This window comes from Asparagus officinalis, chromosome 7, assembly GCF_001876935.1.
Source record: "Asparagus officinalis chromosome 7, Aspof.V1, whole genome shotgun sequence".
NCBI classification, from domain to species: Eukaryota; Viridiplantae; Streptophyta; class Magnoliopsida; order Asparagales; family Asparagaceae; genus Asparagus; species Asparagus officinalis.
The window spans coordinates 9,808,797-9,832,394 of record NC_033800.1 but is presented as its reverse complement, the minus strand read 5'-3'; the positions used below and the strand labels follow the sequence as shown (position 1 = coordinate 9,832,394).

General features: G+C 39.5%; 1 protein-coding gene across 3 annotated transcripts in view; it reads right to left on the bottom strand.

The window, feature by feature from the left end:
• LOC109848018 overlaps positions 1-23,598 on the bottom strand; it is a 50,279-nt gene that overhangs the window by 9,052 nt on the left and 17,629 nt on the right. The gene's annotated exons all lie outside the window — the stretch shown is intronic.

Here is a 23,598-nt window from a genome sequence, read left to right as displayed (position 1 = left end):
TTGTCAAGTTGTCTTTATAGGGAAATCCGGTAATTAATTGACATTGGCGGACCTTGATGTCAATACTTGTACAAATCCATGATGTCAACTCTAACAACCAAGCTTTTGATGCAAAACGTTCACATTTTAGTTATAATTTTGGTATCAAAGCATATCCGTTTTTGAGTTTATTGAGAACCATCTTGATGTTGGAGATAGTTTCTGACAACGTCATTATGAGACTTTTGCCACATGATGAGTATGAAATCAAGCAATCATTCTAATCATATTGGAGATAGTTTCTGACAAGAGAATTACAAACATTATTATTTGAATTTTGATTGAAATAAAATTAATCCTTAATGTTGATGTATATTGATTAGACCGACCCTGATCTGTTAGGGCACCTACCTGATCTAGGCACAACACCTGACTTTTTAGATTCCAGAAGGAAAAAATGGTTCCCATCCAATCAAACGTGACTTGACTACATTTACTTACAAAGCATTTAAATTTTTAGGGTTTTTATGATACTAGTCCGCTAATAAAGTTAAATATCTCATTTCCGAAAAGAGCCATTCAAATTGCCATCACGTCCCCCAACTTATTTAGTTATTTTGATGTAGCCCCTCAAACCATTGAAATTGCTATCATTTCACCTGGGTCTAGATTGTTTCGGACTGATCTCTCTAAATTGCTACTTTTACTCTTAGGGGCTGTTCGTTTCGCAAAATAAGTTGGGAAATCAAAGAATAGGAAACATATTTCCTATATTAATTGTAGGGGCTGTTCGTTTCGCAAAATAAGTTGGGAAATCAAAGAATAGGAAACATATTTCCTATATTAATTGTTTTGAGGTTGTTTGGTAAATCAAAGAATAGGAAACATATTTCCTATATTAATTGTTTTGAGGTTGTTTGGTTGGTTTAAAAAAGAAAAAAAAATTATAGAATAGGAGATGAGATGAGATGAATTGTTACATTATTATTGGATGATGTGAGTGATTTAAAAAAAAAAATTGTTTTGAGGTTGTTTGGTTGGTTAAAAAATAAGGAAATGAATTGAAGATATATTATTAGATGATGTTTTGATGTTGTTTGTGTTTGGTTCATTTTTTAAAATAAGAAAATAGATGAGATGTGATGAGTTGGAGGTATATTATTGGATGATGTGACGCATACTTAAGGAAATCAATTTCTTATTTTTCTTTAGGAAATGGATGGAAATGAAGGTTTAATGAGATGAGATGAGTTGTCACAATATTATTGGATGATGTGTGTAATTTTTAAAAATGAGATAAGATGAGATGTGATGAGTTGGATGATGTGACATATTTCTTATGTTTGGTTTATTTTTAAAGGTAAGAAAGGAGATGAAATGAGATGAGTTGGAGGATAAAAATAATATTTTATTAGATGTTGTGGGTGAGTTTTAGGGATGGAAATGGATAAAAATATTATTTTATTGATTTTCTTATACCGATTTCCTTTTCTTTGATTTTAGGAAACCAACCAAACGGGCCCTTATTAATTGGAGAAGCTAATTTCAAAATAACAAAGGAATGGTGATGGGGACCTAGTAGCAATTTCAACAATTTTTAAACTAACTCATGATTCAGGGCCTGATAGTAATTTTGTGAGCTTTCCTCGGTAACTCTCGAACTCTCTTCCTCTTTTCTGACCCCAAACGCGACAGAGTCCCAGATACACGCAGAGATCACAAACATTTGTTTAAAAAGCGAAGAAAAAAAGAAGAAGATAAAAAGTATATCTGATTGATTGCAGAATCTCTGTCACCCACGTTCATCGACCTCATAGCCTTTGCTGCCCTTTTACACTGATGTTCTAGCTCTTATTTTACTGACCACAACAAATTTCATCATATCTAGAAACATACAGCATAAGAAAAATAATAATAATTAATTGATTAATCTCATCAGATGCAGTTTCTAATTATAAACAGGTGTCCATTTCTTTAATGCTTCCATCTGGTCGGGACCATTCGCTGACATCTGATTCGAGATGTTGAAGCTCTCTCGTGTTTAGTCTTTCGAACGTTGCCGATTTATTTCTACGGCCTATAGTTTTAGTTAGGCATGTTGACATCACATGAACCATATGTAAGGACAACTGGGGCCCATAATATCATAACATAATGCTTGTGAGATTAGTAAGGCCAGGATTTTTTTATAAAAAAAACTTAATTAGAAATGGTATTGAAATTGCATTTAAGAAAAAATCTAGGAAGTGTTTGAGATAAAATTTGAATCTTGTAGAGATGTCGCGATACCGCTCGTTGGATTAACTAATTTATCACGATTAATCAAATATTCTCTGGTTTTAGCAAATAGGGTCCGAATAAGTAAGTTCCGTAGTACCTAATTAAATGGGGTTTTACTTTTTTAATTGGTACACATATGCAAGTTAAATATCTTTAGTCTCATCGAATGGATTTGTGTACTTATTTAAAACCCAAAAAAGCTAACACCTAATAATTTCTTTAGTTTTCCGTTATACCTTCTTCTTTCTTGGTACACTCTAACGTTGGTATCTAACGACTCACACAAGACATATTGAAAGCTCAATTATTATTTCCCTTTCAACTAGCGATTTCATGCTTTTTTTTTTATAATGAAAAAGTAAGATTTTTATGCATTATGGGGAGAGATGTTACCGTTAGAATTAGTAGAAGAAGAAGAGGATACAACGCGGGAGAATAAATAAAACTAGTTAATTACCTTTAGGTCATTCGCAGGGTTAAGTTAAAATATTTAAACTAGAACAAATTTTCAAAACAGCCCCATTTAGAGTTTTTTTTCAAAATCGACCGGTTTTTTTTATTTATCAAAACCAACCCGATTTTGTGATTAACCGGCTAATCACCTTCCTAAATAGTCGGGGTTGGCAACCCCGACTATTTAGGACTTTTAGTGTTTAAGGCCTCTAATTAGGGTTTAATACCCTCCTAAATAGTCGGGGTTAGCAACCCCGACTATTTAGGATGGTGATTAGGTTGCTAATCACAAAATCGGGTCGGTTTTGATAAATAAAAAAAAACCGGTCAATTTTGAAAAATAAAACTCTAAAAGGGTCTGTTTTGAAAAATTGTTCTTTAAACTATATAGATCTATTTGGTTTAACTAAAGAAATTTTGGTGAATTTCTCTCATATAATGTTTTTTCAGCTACTTAATTTTTAGTGATAAATAGCTCAAAACCCTAAATTTTTCTTCAAACCCTACTTTGGACATGTATTATATTCAATTTGGAGCGAACAACGAACTCAAATAAGATCAAGGTCCGATCTCATTCACCTAACCAACCTAGGACCCTATTATCAAGTGGCATAATACATTTCCGTTAAAAAAAGTACTAAATGGTATGCATATGGAAAATAAAATTGAACTTGCACAAAATTGAAATTGAAGAGAAAAACATCCTTTTCAAACCCCGTCAACTCTCTTTTTACTTCTTTTATGGCCTAAAAACCAAAGAGAGAAAAAAAAGTTGCCGTGGGCTGGGATTATGTGATAATGTGAGGGGGCGTGAATGGATTGAACGGGAAAGAGCGAGAATGTCGTGGGCCCCGTGGGCCTTATCGCTGGCCTATCTCTGGCCTTACTTGTTCACTAGCTCTTGTTCACATTACGCACCAAAAGCCCAATAGCAATATATTTAGAGGATACGTAGTTATTTGAAAGGGCTCGTTGTTATTAGCAAAAGATGCGTAAGGGCTAGAACTAACCCAAGGCGGAAAAAGAAATCCTACAGAAAATCTTGATGTAGAAAGAACAACATGATGACATGTATTTTATTATCAATTTTAATGGTTATGTACATTAAGAATACAACAATATCATACAATCATTAAATATTATTTGGTTAAAATACCAGCGTAATACAACTATTGTATCAATGCAGTCATCAACTTTAAAATGTGTGCTAAGACACATGTCACGTTCTCCTTCCTTGTTATATGTCGTGCATGCAGAAATATTTACACCTTATTTAATTTTTCATCGTGCTCGGATTAGGTGAACAGATCTCATAGGGAATAAATTTTATGATATTTCACTCTAACACAAAGATAAATATACCCAAAAACAAATATAATAGTTCGCTTGGTTTGATCAAATACCAATGGAGAACTCCTACCATCACGTACAAGAGACTAAAAATGATCGTAAAAAATATAAAACCCGTAAGTTAAATTAACATACTAAAAATAATAATAAAAATCTAAGTGGCGTCCGTAACCGCATCAAACGGCAACAAGAACCCTGCACGCAGGCAAATGTACCGGTACCTCCAACAGCCCACTGCTCCACGCACCCCGCATGAAACCAGCGCCCACACTGCGCGCATTCTCCGGCACTCCTCCCCTCCCCGTACTCCTCGAGGCAAATCGCGCACGGCGGAGGCCACGCCGCCTCGCCTGCGGCGGAGCTCGCCGGGAGCCCGGCCGGAGTGCAGGAAAATGGGTATCTGCTGTAGTTGTTGGGGCGAGAGGGCGAAGGGCTTGGCGCTTTTGCGGTTGAAGAAGAGGTGGTAGATGAGAGCCACTGCCGCCATGATGGCGATGATGACGAGGACGGCGGAGGCGTACTGCATTAGCATAGCTTTGTCCGCCGGATTGGCCATTGCGATTAGTGAGAATTTGGATGAGTTAGTTTTAGTTGGGGTTTGATGTACGTACTTGTTCTTGGGAGATTTCATGCGAAGAGCACGATCCATCTGCATAAAATTATATAGAGAGGAAAGAGGACAGATATATAGTACGTTTTACTGTCAATTATATATAAATCGGGGTAAATAACAAAACTGATTATTAGATGATTGTCTTCTTTTTGGTATGACAACATCGATCGCCTTACCCCATGGTAAGAGTATAATTTGAAGGGACGTTAACATCTTGATTCAAGAAGATATATACATTATTATTTTCCGCCTTGCCTTTCAATCTTTTTGTTACGGTTATCTTCCGTTCGGTTGACATCTTGATTCAAGAAAAAATTATGTAAAATGGGAGAGAGCAGATTCAGGCATTAATTAGTGAACTTAATTCCATTGATCTTTATGACAAAACGATACCTAAATGTATCACGTCCATGAAAAAAGGTAGAGCTTAGGTTCTTGCAATATCAAAGACTTGGAAACCTATAAATATCATCCAATTGCTAAATTTCGATTCCAATTTCGGTCCGAAAAACGCTCCGCCTTTACCTCGTGAATCTTGATCATCTTAACATAAGCAGGAGGCAACAGCACTAACTAATGTTTGTTTTGAAATCCGATTCCACAAGCTAAGTGAGAGAGCCCTGCCTCCAAATTCCCGCTCCCACTCTTCGCTCTCCAAACGCCCTTCAGTTTAGTTTTGGTAACCAGTTCAGTTTTCCTCTCTGAATTCAAATAGTCACGCACCCACATCTTCCCTTTGGCATCAAGGTTGTACTTCCTTTGATTATTGAGATCCATAAAATGAATAGCCATGCACCCACCTCGGACATGTGCTTAAACGATGGCGATGATGGTAGGCGTGCGTGCAAGTCACGACTCTTTTGTCGCTCGATCTGCCAATATGATTGATGCTTAATTACGTGAATATCGTCTGTGCAATCAACTCTCTACCACCAGCGCGACGCGTGCTGAATCCTAAAGATGGCTCGTCCTCTCCATTCGGTTAACAACAGTCATGGTGCACTCTCGGTTCGTAGGAAGATACGTGAAAGTACATGCATAGTTACCACTTGCGGTGAGTTTCAAGAGGTTGGTTGCTTCTTGAAAAGTTGAGCGGAATGTAGAGGAAGAAGTAACTGAACGTGATATGACTGGGCAGCCAACCAAACTTGGATTCGACGATGGCGGCGTCCTTAGGATCGTGTAACTTCATCGTGCAATAGCGAGGATGAAATAAATGCACTGTAGATCGATGTAGCGCTCAGGAGCACCTGTTTTGTGTGAAAACGGCGAAGGAATTGAGAAAAACGTGAAGAATAAGCAAAATAGGGTGTGGCAGAATCTGCCCTGTCTGTCATGAGTGTGGTGTCTGCCACACCCTGGTGTGGTAGAATCTGCCCTGTTTGTCATGGGTGTAGTGTATGCCACACCAGGGTGTGGCAGACTCGTTTTTAGAATCCTAATCTGTTTGGGATTGTGTTTTGCTATAAATAGACACGTTTTTTAGGGTTTTCTTGGCTTTGTTTGGGCTTTGATTAAGCATTGTTTGGGGGATATTTGGAGCACAAAAAGAGGTATTTTTGAGCTATTTGTTTAGGGTTTTATTTGGAGAGATTGAGAGCTTTGTGGTGAGATTAGTTTGTTCCTTCGAGCGTATTGTAATCTCAGTTTGTACTCGAGATTAGTTTGTTCCTTCGAGCGTATTGTAATCTCAGTTTGTACTCTTCTTCTCTATTAGTGAAAACCCCATCCCCTTCTTGCCCCGTGGAAGTAGGCAATTGCCGAACCACGTTAAACTATTGTGTTTGGATTTGTGCCGTTATTTTGGTTGTTTTGGCCTTTATCTCGACGTTTGGTTTGATTTGGTTCTCGAAGCACGCCCGTTTGTTTGTCCCGCTTCCACCGCGCACAACATTTTGTTCTATTCCAGTTCATAGATTATGAGAGCCATATATGGTTGATCTTTGGAGGGGTTGACTAGATCAGAATAGTCTGATGATGGAAATGATCGCCATTGTTTGCAGACGCCGCTGGATAATATGTAGTCAACAAAAGGTAGGCAATCGGAGATGAGCTTCAAGATATATATCCACGGGCATTGCATGTGCAGACCGATCACGATAACGTTGACAAAGAAGTTTTGATTGTAGTTTAAAGGTGGGTTTGAGGAGGAGGAGGTTCGTCTCTACTTATTAATGAAGATTTCCCTCATAACTTGTGTAGAAAGTAATTTCCCAATCAAAAATTACTTGCATAGAAAGATAGAAAAATTTCCAATTTTATCTTAAACAATCTATACATAGAATTTAAGCCTGAGTCTTATAATTAAGGCTCAGCTGGTCGGCCTCTGCAATTGCCCAGGTTCTGATTCTATCAAAATAATTAAAAAGGAACGACAAAAAGACTAAACTGATGTATGTATTAGAGTACTTAATTTGTATATATATATATACCCTTTATTTTATAAGCAATCTTTGACTGAATCTTCTAATACGTGTAGGAACATGTAACACTTGTTCACATTAACTAATGATATCGGTATGACTAGCTTAATTAATTATCACAAAATAAAAATGTCTATTAGCATGACAGTAATAGGTTAATTAAGTTCATTCCAATGTGAGGCATATCCCTAAAAAAAACATTTCTTTCTTTATCAACTGTATTTTTTTTTAACTAATAAGAGCGTTCGATCTTCTAGATATCTCTATCGGGAGTCCCTAGCTTTTAGCTTATATTACATTCCTGATGTTTTCAAATACGAACGGATAATTGCAGATGGACTACTTGCACTATAACCCAATTGCAGATGGATCCCCCTCGGTTCTTTTATGGGAGAGGAAGGGGAAAAAACACTGACGGGAGTCTACCAACATTGAGAGGCACACCCTCTACCACACTCCCAACCACACCACCTCTCTTGCTATAACGTACGGAGCCCAAATGAGATTTTAATTTTTAAAATCTCATGAATTTCACACATCCAAAAGACGAACGAAAACAAGAATCATGCGCCAATTCACACACTAGCATTCTTATTTATTTTCCTCCAAATACATAATAATTACCAAGAACCCGCACGAAGAAACCCCAACATAACACGATAACTCAAGCCTCAAACATCAACACACCTCAAAAGAACTGGTAATAATCGAACCTTACTTTGCACCCATTTCGGGTACCAACAGCACCAAAAACGTTGCCGCACTTCCTTATATCCCTCAGCGCGGCCTTGACGCACGCTCCGCATCTCGACCTGTTCTCAACGGAGCAGAAAGCCATCGCAAATACATCCGGACTAGCTTCGTAAGTTCTGTAGGCTAAATCCGGCGTATTGACCGTAAACTTCCCCATCCTCTGTATAACAATCCTCACGTTGTTTTTGTATTGATCGCTCGGCTTTGTACCGTATTCCTTGCCGCAGTCTAAGTAGGTTCTGGCGTCGGCTGCGAGGGTTAGGAGGAGGAGGAGACAGGCTGTGGATGAAATCTTCATCGATTGAGAACTCGCTGAAGCTTCTGTACGCGTATTTTCTGATATTTTCGTGCCTTGCGTATCGTGAGAGAGAGAGATACATATAGGAGTTGGGAAATAAGTTGACTCGGTCATTGGCCGGTGATTTTGGCCCGTCTTTAAGAGTTAGTTTCCTAGGCCAGCCGGCTTATGTATTTGAAGAAGAAGCTCTGGTTCTATCGACATAATATTCAAAGAAAGAACAACAAAAGAGAGTATTTGATTAAAGATTTGATTGCAGATACACCAAATGTGCTATCGGTGTCGGTCATTTGTTGTTCCTGATAAATTGCTTTTATCAGAACTTCTTCTGTTGATGCCCGAAAGGATCTCTCTCTGTTATCTATGCCTGTCACGTGACGCGTTGGAGGTGGGGAACGTGTTGTAAGTTGAACGTAAATATACGCGTGTGAAAGTGAGATAAACCCGTTGAAGAAATACAGGAAACAGCAAAGAAATCAGCTAGGCAGACTGGCGGTCGACCGCCGCGGTCGACCGCGAACGTGCACGAAGACTACCAGGATTCGGAGCTGCTGGCGGTCGACCGCGGATGACTGTAAGTGTTTTTACTCTCGGGACTGAGATTCGGTCGACCGTGAGCGAACCTGCGCGGTCGACCGTCGCCTGATTGGGCTGGGCCTTTTGGATTTTGACCCGGTTCGTTTCTGAGTTGATATATAACCTAAACCTGATTTGCTAGGGTTAAGCAAGGACGAATTTGAGCAGTCTTTGAGAGAGGATTGTTGCATCCAATTGTGGGACAGTTGTGAGAGATCAAGAGCTTTGTTTTAGGGTTTGATCTGAGAGATTTATAACTCTACTTATATTCTCTGATTTCTAATAGTAAGAACTCCCTCCCCCTTGCCCCGTGGACGTAGGCAACTTGCCGAACCACGTAAATTATTTGTTCTTGTTGTGGTTGTGTTTGCATATTAGTTGTGTTTTAGTTCGAGTTATTGTTAGTGTTTCACATGAAAAGTTTCCGCCGCGCACAACAATTGGTATCAGAGCTAGATCGACAACATGGGAGATGCAAGCACATCAGGTTCGTCTCTAACAAAGGCGATACAGAGTCTGAGCATCAATAACACAAATATTGATGTTCCGAAGTTCGACGACAAGATCAATTTCGGATTGTGGAGGTGTCAGGTGATGGATGCCTTGGATGCACAGAATTTGGAGGAGACTCTTGAGTTAAAAGAGAAACCCACTGATACTGAGGATAAGGTTTGGAGAAAGATGAACAGTAGAGCTTGTGGTGTTATTAGGTCATGCTTGACGCCGTATCTTATTTATGATGTTATGAACGAGACGTCGGTGAAGAAGATGTAGAAAACACTCAATGAGAAATATCTTACGAAGAGCATTGAGAATCGGCTTCACTTGAAAAAGAGATTTTACCAGTTCAAGATGAAGAGAGGGGTTTCCATCAGAGAGCATGTCAACAACTTCACTAAGCTACTTTCAGATATGGCCAATGTGGACATTATAGTTGAGGATGAAGACAAGGCGATGCTACTTCTGTGTTCGTTGCCCGAAGATGATTATGGTACGTTCGTCCTCACTATGATCAATGGAAGAACTACAGTCAGCTACAAGGAGGTGACCTCAGCTTTGGTGAACTATGAGTTGAGGAAGAGTGATGGTGAACCCTCCAAGAAGGCATCGGGAGATGCATTAGCAGTTCGTGGCCGAGATCCAAACCGTCGTCAGTTCAACCGCCTCAAAGTCAAAGAATAGGAGTGCACTAATGAGCTTGATAAATGAATTTACTACATTTTCACTCAATAAGCTATTAGTACCGATAATGGTGGTTGTAAAAACATCATCAAAACATAAGGGCTAACACTGCCAAGTCGACTTATCAGGCCTGATAATCGGAGCTTGATAGGGATCAGCTATCCATTTGACTGTTAAGTCGACTTACGACGGGTATTTTGCATAATCAGGTTTCCTGTTTGCACTCTGATTGGGTTTTTGTTTTGATATAAATAGGGAAACGATTTGTTAGGGTTTTTTAATCAGAGATTGAAGAATCTTTTGAGCATTGTGAGAGGGAGATATTGTGAGCAAGGTGAGATCTTTGGTTGAGAGTTAGTTTGAGAGTTTTGTGTGATTGTAACCCTTTGTACTCTCCTTGAATTAGTGAAATCTCCCCGTCCTCTCCCCGTGGACGTAGGCAAGTTGCCGAACCACGTATATCTCTGTGTTTGGTTTGATTTATCGTATTTGGCTTGGTTTGTGCAAGAGTGTGGCTTTCTTCTTCCGTGATCTCAAGTTCGTTGTGTGTGCGTGCAACGCTTCCGCATAGGCGCGCGACACATATATGGTCGATCTTTGGAGGGGTTGACTAGAGATCAGAATAGTCTGATGATGGAGATGATCGCCATTGTTTGCAGACGCCGCTGGATAATATGTAGTCAACAAAAGGTAGGCAATCGGAGATGAGCTTCAAGATATATATCCACGGGCATTGCATGCAGACCGATCACGATAACGTTGACAAAGAAGTTTTGATTGTAGTTTAAAGGTGGGTTTGAGGAGGAGGAGGTTCGTCTCTACTTATTAATGAAGATTTCCCTCATAACTTGTGTAGAAAGTAATTTCCCAATCAAAAATTACTTGCATAGAAAGATTGAAAAATTTCCAATTTTATCTTAAACAATCTATACATAGAATTTAAGCCTGAGTCTTATAATTAAGGCTCAGCTGGTCGGCCTCTGCAATTGCCCAGGTTCTGATTCTATCAAAATAATTAAAAAGGAACGACAAAAAGACTAAACTGATGTATGTATTAGAGTACTTAATTTGTATATATATATATACCCTTTATTTTATAAGCAATCTTTGACTGAATCTTCTAATACGTGTAGGAACATGTAACACTTGTTCACATAACTAATGATATCGGTATGACTAGCTTAATTAATTAATTATCACAAAATAAAAATGTCTATTAGCATGACAGTAATAGGTTAATTAAGTTCATTCCGATGTGAGTATATCCCTTAAAAAAGCATTTCTTTCTTTATCATCTGTATTTTTTTTTACTAATAAGAGCGTTCGATCTTCTAGATATCTCTATCGGGAGTCCCTAGCTTTTAGCTTATATTACATTCCTGATATTTTCAAATACGAACGGAAAATTGCAGATGGACTACTTGCACTATAACCCAATTGCAGATGGATCCCCCTCGGTTCTTTTATGTGAGAGGAAGGGGGAAAAACACTGACGGGAGTCTACCAACATTGAGAGGCACACCCTCTACCCCACTCCCAACCACACCACCTCTCTTGCTACAGCGTACGGAGCCCAAATGAGATTTTAATTTTTAAAATCTCATGAATTTCACACATCCAAAAGACGAACGAAAACAGGAATCATGCGCCAATTCACACACTAGCATTCTTATTTATTTTCCTCCAAATACGTACATAATAATTACCAAGAACCCGCACGAAGAAACCCCAACACAACACGATAACTCAAGCCTCAAACATCAACATTACCTCAAAAGAACTGGTAATAATCGAACCTTACTTTGCACCCATTTCGGGTACCAACAGCACCAAAAACGTTACCGCACTTCCTCATATCCCTCAGCGCAGCCTTAACGCACGCTCTACATCTCGACCTGTTCTCAACGGAGCAAAAAGCCATCGCAAATACATCCGGACTAGTTTCGTAAGTTCTGTAGGCTAAATCCGGCGCCTTGACCGTAAACTTCCCCATCCTCTGCATAACAATCCTCACGTTGTTTCTGTATTGATCGCTTGGCTCTGTACCGTATTCCTTGCCGCAGTCTAAGTAGGTTCTGGCGTCAGCTGCGAGGGTTAGGAGGAGGAGGAGACAGGCTGTGGATGAAATCTTCATCGATTGAGAACTCGCTGAAGCTTCTGTACGCATAGTTTCTGATATTTTCGTGCCTTGCGTATCGCGAGAGAGGGATACATATAGGAGTTGGGGAATAAGTTGACTCGGTCATTGGCCGGTGATTTTGGCCCGTCTTTAAGAGTTAGTTTCCTAGGCCAGCCGGCTTATGTATTTGAAGAAGAAGCTCTGGTTCTATCGACATAATATTCAAAGAAAGAACAACAAAAGAGAGTATTTGATTAAAGATTTGGTTGCAGATACACCAAATGTGCTATCGGTGTCGCCGTGTCGGTCATTTGTTGCTCCTGATAAATCGCTTTTATCAGAACTTCTTCTGTTGATGCCCGAAAGGATCTCTCTCTGTTATCTATGCCTGTCACGTGACGCGTTGGAGGTGGGGAACGTGTTGTAAGTTGAACGTAAATATACGCGTGTGAAAGTGAGATAAACCCGTTGAAGAAATACAGGAAACAGCAAAGAAATCAGCTAGGCAGACTGGCGGTCGACCGCCGCGGTCGACCGCGAACGTGCACGAAGACTACCAGGATTCGGAGCTGCTGGCGGTCGACCGCGGAACTGTAATTGATTTTACTTTCGGTCGACTGCCGCGGTCGACCGTCGCGGTCGACCGCCGCCTGATTGGGCTGGGCCTTTTGGATTTTTACCCGGTTCGTTTCTGAGTTGATATATAACCTAAACCTGATTTGCTAGGGTTAAGCAAGGACGAATTTGAGCAGTCTTTGAGAGATGATTGTTGCATCCAATTGTGGGAGAGTTGTGAGAGATCAAGAGCTTTGTTTTAGGGTTTGATCAGAGAGACTTATAACTCTACTTGTATTCTCTGATTTCTAATAGTAAGAACTCCCTCCCCCTTGCCCCGTGGACGTAGGCAACTTGCCGAACCACGTAAATTGTTTGTTCTTGTTGTGGTTGTGTTTGCATATTAGTTGTGTTTTAGTTCGAGTTATTGTTAGTGTTTCACAAGAAAAGCTTCCGCCGCGCACAACAATTGGTATCAGAACTAGATCGACAACATGGGAGATGCAAGCACATCAGGTTTGTCTCTAACAAAGGCGATACAGAGTATGAGCATCAATAACACAAAGATTAATGTTCCGAAGTTTGACGGCAAGAACAATTTCGGATTGTGGAGGTGTCAGGTGATGGATGCCTTGGATGCACAGAATTTGGAGGAGACTCTTGAGTTAAAAGAGAAACCCACTGATACTAAGGATAAGGTTTGGAGAAAGATGAACAGTAGAGCTTGTGGTGTTATTAGGTCATGCTTAACGCCGGATCTTATTTATGATGTTATGAACGAGACGTCGGTGAAGAAGATGTAGGAAACACTCAATGAGAAATATCTTACGAAGAGCATTGAGAATCGGCTTCACTTGAAGAAGAGATTTTACCATTTCAAGATGAAGAGAGGGGTTTCCATCAGAGAGCATGTCAACAACTTCACTAAGCTACTTTCAGATATGGCCAATGTGGACATTATAGTTGAGGATGAAGCCAAGGCGATGCTACTTCTGTGTCCGTTGCCCGAAGATACGTTCGTTCTCACTATGATCAATGGAAGAACTACAGTTAGCTACAAGGAGGTGACCTCAGCTTTGGTGAACTATGAGTTGAGGAAGAGTGATGGTGAACCCTCCGAGAAGGCATCGGGAGATGCGTTAGCAGTTCGAGGCCGAGATCCAAACCGTCGTCAGTTTAACCGCTCAAAGTCAAAGAATAGGAGTGCCTATAAGAGTGTTGGTAGAAATCAATGTCGGTATTGTAAAGAAGAAGGACATTGGAAGATTGACTGCCCAAAGTGGAAAGAAAAAGCCGGAAAGAATAAGGGGAAAGCTGCACAAGCTTCAGAAGTGAATGTTGCAAAAGCTATTGGTGAGCATTCAGATTCAGATTCTTCAGGCTATTCATGCCCTGCTTTACCGTCGGTTTGCTATGCGGATTCCACGGAGTGGATGATGGATTCGGGAGCTACATATCACATCTGCCCTAAAAGGGAGTGGTTCTCTAGCTTTGAGGAGCTGAAAAGAGGGGATGTCGTGCTTATGGGTAATGACCATGTATACCCTATTGGTGGTATTGGTTCAGTCCGAATTAGGATGCATGATGGTGTAGTGAGGGAATTGAAGGAAGTGAGGTTCGTGCCGCAGTTGACGAAGAACATCATTTCTTTTAGGACTTTAGAGGCAGCAGGATATCGAGTGATCTTAGAGGATGCTACAGTGAAGGTCACGAAGGGTTCTATGGTGGTGATGCGAGGAGTCAGGAAAAACAACATATACTACTTGAAGGGCAAGACAGTTACAGGGGGTCTGGCAGCTTCTATCACTACAGAGGAGGACACTACCACCTTATGGCACATGAGACTTGGACACATAGGTGATAAGTCCCTACAGTCATTGGTAAAACAGGGGCTATTGAAAGGTGCTAAGACCTGCAAGATGGAGCTGTGTGAGCACTGTGTACTTGGGAAGAAGACTAGAGTGAAGTTTGGCATCGCTGTTCATAACACCCGAGGTACATTGGATTACATTCATACAGATGTTTGGGGTCCTTCCAAGAACACATCTCTTGGTGGGGCCAACTATTTTGTCACTTTTATTGATGATTATTCCAGGAAGAATTGGGTATACCCTATGAAGCATAAACATCAGGTCCTGGATATTTTTGTGGAGTGAAAGAAGAAAGTAGAGCTGCAAACAGGTAGAAAGGTGAAGACTCTATGTTCAGATAACGGTGGAGAGTACAAGAGTGATCCGTTTCTGTAGTTTTGCCGGGATCACGGCATTAGAAGACACTTTACAGTTCGAGAGACACCGTAACAGAATGGGATGGCTGAGAGATTGAACTGTACCTTGCTGGAGAAGGTGCGGTGTATGATGACACAGAGTGGATTGCCTAGATCCTTTTGGGCCGAGGCGTTAGTTTATGCGAGTCATCTCGTGAACAGGTTGCCGTGCACTGCGATAGACGGGAAGACTCCATTGGAGCGTTGGTTTGGTTCGGTGGCTAGTGACTATGAGTCACTTCGGATATTCGGGTGTCCAGCTTATTATCATGTCAGTGATGGTAAATTAAATCTGAGAGCGAGGAAAGCAGTCTTTGTGGGATTTAGAGATGGAGTCAAAGGCTTAAAGTTATAGGATCCACAGAACAAGAAGATAGTTATTAGCAGAGATGTCACATTTGACGAGGCGTACATGATGAGGCCTCGATCTCCTCAGCAGGTGGAGGGAGACCAGACAAGAGAGATATCGCAGCAGGTGGAGGATGATGTGACTCCACCCACTCCAGAGAGCACTGTATCCATTGAGACTCCTACAAAAGTGACACTGGGAGGAGATGAGATAACAGCCGGACAGATAGAGGATACAGTGGATTATGGGACTCAAGAACAGTGTCATGTTCAGAGGTCCATTGCAGCAGATAGACCGAGGAGAGAGATTCGTCGGCCAGCTAGGTATAATGATGTCATGATCGCATATGCATTATCATTGGAGGTCGTTGATGATATGGTTCCAGCCACATTCAGGGAGGCAGAGTCTAACCCTGATTCGATTAGGTGGAGGGAAGCTATAGAGGAGGAGATGTGTTCTCTTCAGAAGAACGATACTTGGACACTTGCACATCTACCTAAGGGTAAGAAAGCTATTAGTTTCAAGTGGGTATATGCGAAGAAGGAGGGATCTTCTATTGGGGACATAAGGTTTAAAGCCAGATTGGTTGCCAAGGGATATGCACAGCTTGAGGGCATTGATTACAACGAACTATTTTCACCCGTTGTGAAGCATTCGTCTATACGGATTTTATTAACGTTGGTGGCACAGTTGGATTTGGATTTGGTCCAGATGGATGTGAAGACAGCCTTTCTACACGGTGATTTAGATGAGGATATCTACATGACACAACCCCAGGGTTTTAAAGCTGCAGGAAAGGAAGATTTGGTTTGTAAGCTGAAGAAGTCTCTCTATGGTTTGAAACAGTCACCAAGACAATGGTATAAGAGATTCAACGGCTTTATGATTGGCCGAGTGTACACGATGAGCCCATATGACCCATGTGTTTATATGCACAAACTACAGGATGGTGAGCTCATATATTTGCGTTTATATATTGACGATATGCTTATTGCTTCCAGGAATTCTTCGGCTATTCTAAAGCTGAAAGAGGAGCTATCATCCGAGTTTGAGATGAAGGATCTTGGAGAGGCAAAGATGATATTGGGTATGGAGATCGAGAGAGACAGGATGAAAGGGAGTTTGAAACTTACACAGAAGAGCTACTTGCAGAAGATGTTGAAGAAATTTAGCTTTGACGGCAATGCAAAAGCAATTAGCACACCATTGGCTCCCCACTTCAAGCTTTCAGCGTTGATGTCACCTGTTTCAGTTGAGGACAGAGATTATATGTCAAAGGTCTTATATGCCAGTGCAGTAAGTAGCTTAATGTATGCGATGGTGTGTACGAGGCCAGATTTATCACAGGCCGTGAGCATGGTATCGAGATACATGCACGACCCCGGGAAGGATTATTGGGAGGCCGTGAAGTGGATTCTACGGTATGTTCGAGGCACCGTGGATGTTGGTTTAGTATTCCAGAAGGATGAAAAGAATGGGCAGGATTGTATTGGATATGTGGATTCAGATTATGCTAGAGATCTTGACAAACGCCGGTCTACTTCAGGTTATGCTTTTACATTGACAGGTGCACCTGTATGTTGGCGATGCACGTTTCAGTCCACAGTGGCTCTCTCACTACAGAGGCAGAGTATATGACAGTAACTGAAGCTATTAAGGAGGCTTTATGGTTGCGTGGATTATTGGAGGACTTGGGGATCGCTCAGGAGACTATTCGGGTATATTGTGATAGCATGTCGGCTATCTATTTGGTGAAGAACTAGGTTTATCATGAGCGTACGAAGCAAATCAACGTCAGATTCCACTTTGTACGTGACGTGTTGGATGATGGAGACGTCATATTAGAGAAGGTCCACACAAATGACAACCCTGCAGATATGTTGACCAAAGTTGTTTCAGGAGTAAAATTTGGTCATTGTTTGAAGTTTTTGAACATCCTTCAGTGCTGAGGCCTTTGGAGGCCATTTGGATGAACTACGTTCGGCTTGATTCCTTGGACAAGAGGATACGTAGGTAGTCTTTCAGATGCAGCCGGTTTGATCAGTTGATTCGGATGTGGGGAGATCACGTTTCAGCTCTAGTTTGATTCCCTGACTTGTTAAGGATCTATTGGATGATTTGGTGTCGGCTCAGTTTTGGTGGAAACATTCGCCGAGGTGGAGAATTGAAGAAATACAGAAAATAGCAAAGAAATCAGCCAGGCAGACTGGCGGTCGACCATCGCGGTCGACCGCGAACGTGCACAAGTGCTACCAGGATTCGGAGCTGCTGGCGGTCGACCGCCGCGGTCGACCGCGGATGACTGTAATTGATTTTACTCTCGGGTTTGTGGTTCGGTCGACTGCCGCCCGCAGTCGACCATCGCCTGATTGGGCTGGGCCTTTTGGATTTTGACCCGGTTCGTTTCTGAGTTGATATATAACCTAAACCTGATTTGCTAGGGTTAAGCAAGGACGAATTTGAGCAGTCTTTGAGAGAGGATTGTTGCATCCAATTGTGGAAGAGTTGTGAGAGATCAAGAGCTTTGTTTAGGGTTTGATCTGAGAGATTTATAACTCTACTTGTATTCTCTGATTTCTAATAGTAAGAACTCCCTCCCCCTTGCCCCGTGGACGTAGGCAACTTACCGAACCACGTAAATTGTTTGTTCTTGTTGTGGTTGTGTTTACATATTAGTTGTGTTTTAGTTCGAGTTATTTTTAGTGTTGCACAAGAAAAGCTTCCGCCGCGCACAACACCCGTAGGTGAACAAACTCTGATTCTGTTTTTTTTTTGGGGCTGTTTGGTTCGTTCTTTAACTCGATGGAAAAGTTTTACACCGTCTCCACATTAGTTTTTTTCGTGGCCACGTAACATTTAAGGTTTCCGTCATTTTTTTCCCCACTTTGGTTCGCTAGGGTTGAAGAAGGGAAATCGGTGAAAAATCGCCGCCACATCACCTTTTTTTCTCCCCCAATTCCTTCCTCAACCTCGTGAAATCGACGAAAACTACAGTCACGTCGGCTTTTTGCTTTCCTCGTTGATTTCTTCGGCGAGCTATACTTACCTCATTGCTCTCCTCCCGCTAGGAACTCCCGCGACCTTCGTTGTCCCTGTATTCGAAGAAATCGGGGGAGGGGGGTCTGATCTTTGCCGACAATAATCAGATCTGACCTTTGCCGACGCTGTTGCTTCATAAATCAAGGTAAAAATTAATTTTTTTTTAAAATTTCTTATTATTAGTTTAATTTACAGCAATTATCTGATAATTTGTGTGGGGGGGTCTCATCTACGCAATTTTTCTAATTTTTGAAGCAATTTTTCTGAATTTCCTAATTTTTTGAGATTTCGAAGCAATTTACAGCAACTATACTCAAATGGTTAACCTAACATTAGCAAATTCTTGCTGATGGTTTGCTTTCTGATTTTCAAAGCAATTTATAGCAACTATACCCAACTCATTTTATTTCTTTTGGATGGAATATATTACCTTGTTAGGTGATTATTAAATTTTTGCTCTCTATAAGTAGATGCACTAAAGAATCTTTTGGATGCGTTTGCAGATAAATTTTCTTTTGTATGCGTTTGTGGTAAAATTTTCGAAGACAATTTTATTTCTTTTGGATGGAATATCTTACCTTGTTAGGTGATGCGTTTGCAGTTTAATTTTTGAATTTTTTTTAGTGCCGCTTGAGGGGACCATAGCCATTAAGAATCCAGTATAGCATGATGTACATTATAGGCTAGTTGTCGACATGATTAGGTGTGGATTATGAAATGAAACCTAACTAGAAGGCTTAAACTTTGCATTATTAATATTAGGGTTCGGAAACAGTGAACTTTGAACTCTTGTTATACTGATTAACTCATAAGCTATTTTTAGGGGTCTTTGGCTTTTATGAGGAGCTAAAAGTTTGAGTGTCATTTTCATGATAACATTAACATTTCTAATATTTGGACATTGTGAGGTATGCTTAGCGCTATTATAAGTTTTTGATGTGATAATTATATCATTTTGCCTTCTAAGCATATGAGCTCTCACTTTCTTGATAGCACACATCTTGACTATTACATAGTTAATATAGTTAGGCAAGTGTTTCTTTTTCTTGAATGTACATTAGCTTGACATGTGAATCTAATAACAAAATAGATGATCTAGATTTCATCTCATTTAGTAATTGAAAGTAGATACGACATGCTAAATAAAAATTAATTTCTTATAACACATATAGTTTTATCATTAAAGATAGAAAAATTGGACTAGAAGCAGATGCATTTACTATAGTCACTTAAGATTTGCATAGTTCAGTAATCTCTTGTGAGCTGTACTTATGAGTAATTTTTGAAAGTAGATAGTACTACGTAAATGTTAAAGTTCAGAAAGAGAAGTGACTTTGCTACTAAGATTTTATGGTTCAAAAAGTCAAAATAAAATAAACACATAAAGAGGAAGAGGCATTGAGATCAATCAATTAATTAATTGGCAAGATCGAGACTTAGTCCCCAAAATTGGGAACTTGATAGTACTACTTAAGCACATTTATGTTTGAAAACTTTTTTACTTATGGTTGAAGACTAATATCGTTTGGTTTAGAGACAATACTTTTTTTAAAATGATGTTTAGTTTTGTGGTTATCGAATTGTTTGACAATGACTAATATTATATTTATATTATAGTAAGTAGTTATTTGCTTTCATTTTTTAATATTATCTTTTATAGTATGAATATTATGGTGTACTAACCTTTAAATTAAACTTGTGACTGCAGGATATTTATAAGTCATCATACAATTTTTTAAAATGCAAGTAACCTACAATGTTCACACATTGTACTGTATGGCTATTGCTCTGGGTATTTTGTGTAGTAAGTTTTCATGGCACGAGTTTACGTTGGTGACTTTTTTACGTTTAGGTTATGATTATTGTCATAATATCTGAGATTAACAACCTGCAATATCTATTGATATTGTACTGGACGGCTAACAATGATGATATTGACCATATTATGAGCCCTCAGCCCTATTCAGTTTGGTTTGCATCAATTTAGGCTATGATGTTTGTTAATTTTTCTGAGATTAGCAACCTACAATATCTATTGATATTGTACTGGATGGCTAACAATGATGATATTGACTAAATTCTGAGCCTTTATTGTAATCAGTTTGACAAATGTGGTTGGCTTTGTGACCATTACAATCTGTTTGTGTTCAGTTTGGTGTGCATATGTTGTTTTTCTTGATTTTTTTTTCTGCTCAGTTATTTGTGGACACATGTTGCCTCTATGTGGTTGGCTGGTTGTGTAGCCTGGTGTTGTTGGTTGGCTATTTTTGGTGATCAAGCTGTTGTGGTTGTGGTTTTGCTAGTTTTGTGTTCGGTTTGGGCACTGGTTGGTCTGCTGGTTTTGTGTTCAGTTTGGTGTACTTGATGTTATGGGTTTGCGGGTTTTGTGTTCGATTTGGGCACTGGTTGGTTTAATGGTTTTGTGTTCAGTTTGGTGTACTTGCTGTTGTGGGTTTGCTGGTTTTGTGTTCAGTTTGGGCACAGGTTGGTTTGATGGTGCGAAGAGAGGTGTTCATGTTGTTCATGAAGGAGTTGTTGAAAGGGGGTTTGAAGTGGTTCGGTTCATCAGTGCCAAGTCTATGCTCATTGTTACAATATGCCTTGCCTTGTGCATGCGTGTCATGGCTGGGACAAGGGTCTTGATGTCAGTTAGTACATGTATGATATCCTCCAACTGGTATTCTAATTGTTTTGTTTGATATATATATATAAGAATTATTCCATGTGATGCTTCAAAATGTGTATAATTTGCTTTTACACATTAGTGCCAAGTTTTAGAAAGTGATAATCAACCATATTCATATTAGCTATTAACTATAACTATAATTAAAAGTCAGCATTGTTGGAGATTGTGATATGAATGCTATTTTGTTACATCTGATTTGAAGCCTGGTTGTGAGTATGCTACCCCTCTCTTCATGTGTTAATTTTTTGTTATATCTGATGTTATTTCACTTGCTTATAATAACACATTGGTGACTTTGTTTGGTTTGCTGGTTGTGAGCTAGGTTGTGAGCCTGTTCAGTTTTTGTTGGTTGGTTATTTTTGGTGGACTTGGTGTTGTTGGTTATTTTGTGTAGCCTGGTTGTGAACGAGGTTGGTTTGCTGGTTCTGTAGCCTGGTTGTGAGCCATGTTGTGGAAGTGTTGTGAGCATGTTCAGGTTTTGTGTAGCCAAGTTGGTTGCCTGGTTGTGTAGCCTGATTGTGAGTCTGGTTGTGAGCGTGGTTGTGAGTATTCTACCCCTCTCTTCCTGTGTTATTTTTGTTACTTCGATCATATGGAATTAAAATTCTTGTTTCACGTTTATTTCTTTTACTTCAATCATATGGTGTTTTTGACTTCTCAGGAACAAGATGGACAAGTTCAAGATAGACATGTTTTTCAGAAAGGGGGATGATAGCTTGACTTCTCAGGTGTTTTTTTAAATCAAAATTTAATCTTTTCAGAATTGTTTAATTGGGTTGATGAGGGATCTTGCTGACAATGTAGTCATCATTTGTTCGAGTTAAGAATATTGATGACACATATTTCTGGTTTGTAGAAACTTGGTTCACTTCTTGTGCAACTTTGGTTATTCTTTGGTCTGTGAAACTATACATATTGATGACATCCTTGTCATTTTGCAGGAAAAGCGTGAGTATTCTTGAACTAGTACCTAATATTTCCATGGAAATCGTATCTTTTGTAGCATTCAAATTAAAAGAACAATTACAGGTTCATTTTGGAGCCAAAGTTTCATCTGAATAGAAATTCAAGGACAATGAAGCTGCTATTGCTTCTTTGCAGGTCCTGCTCTCCCAGCTCAGTTTCATTTGAAACTATGATTATAAGGAATTCACATTGCATTAACTATTGTTTTCTTTTTTTCTGGGTATGTATACTTCGAAGCAGTACCTAGAAAAACAGGTGGGAGAGGTGGAAAACAACCTAAAGGAATTGATACAGCAAGATCCAGCCATTGCCCGCCAGATTATGTCGATGTCTGTGATGTAATTCTCTTTCTTCTCTTGAAGGCAGTGGTCGTTGTTGTTGGTGTCAATTTTCTTTCACAAATCTCTAGTTGGCTGTAATGATTTGTTTTTTGGGGATTTGCATTGCCACTCGTGGACTCTGTTATTTGGGACAACTTCAAATTTGTTTTGATCCTTCTAACTCTCTTTTTATAAATCAAACTGATATGCACACAGAAAAGTTTCGTACGTATTCGATCTCGATTGAGGTGTTTCGAATGTACATCGCCTGTTTTTATTTTTCCAAGCGAAGCCTATTGATGTGTGCTTGTTTTCCTTGTTAGTTTCTGGTCAAGTTGAATGCTTACGTAGTATAGCTCTAAACTTGTCTAAAACTCACACCTAATTTGAGACGTGTTTAGATTTAGATGTTCAAAGTGATGTTGTATAAAATTGGCTTGCATTCAAACGGTAATCAAAGTCAAGTTGGTTTCTGCGAAAACTATGTCGTACGGTCTCACTCTTGATGGTTGGTAATAGTTCATTGGGGATATTATTATTTGTTCATATTAATTCGAACTTTTATATGATTAAGATTATCTCATATAACGAGCACAAATAAAATTTTATATAATGGGGGTAATCTTACCATGGTGATCATAAACATTTTTTCCTACAAAATTCAAAACCAACAAAACACAAAAAAAGTGGGAAATGTCATTTCACTAAAAGTTTTTTGTTTCCATACGAACAAAACACAAGAAAAGTAAATATATTAGTTTCTCATCATTTTTTATATGCGAATAAAAGCTAAACAATCTATTTCTTAAAAAAGCTTAGAAAAAACAAAACTTATGTTTCTTTACGTGACATTACATTTCCCTATATCGAGGAAACGAACCAAACATGCCCTAAGGCACAAAAGAAATCCTCTAAAGCAACGAGATTAGCTCGTAACTGTTTTATTAAAAATCTTCTAAGAGAGCTGACGCGCACTTTCTCTTGACACTGCTTGCAAATTTATTGGTCAGACATCAAGAATCTAAATCACAAACTAAACATCAGCAAGATTTCAAGGAAGGGGTTAATAAAAGAAAAAGAAAAAAAGAGGTAGGGCAGATGCAACCTGCTAATAGAAATAAAGAACAATACAAATTCGCAGAACATGAAAATGGAGAGATGAGATGGAATGAGATACCTGATCATAGTTCTACTAAGCAAAGAGATCATGAACAGAAGAGGAAAAACACTTCAATATCAAAAGACAAGCAACCAACACAAAATTTGTGAAAAGCGCATAGCCTCCCTCGTACGTAAGGAACAAACAACAAACATAAGTTCTCATACAAGACATCTATTCCTCTGTAATAATAGGAGGGTCCAAAACGAGTCATGCTACAGTAAATACGGCA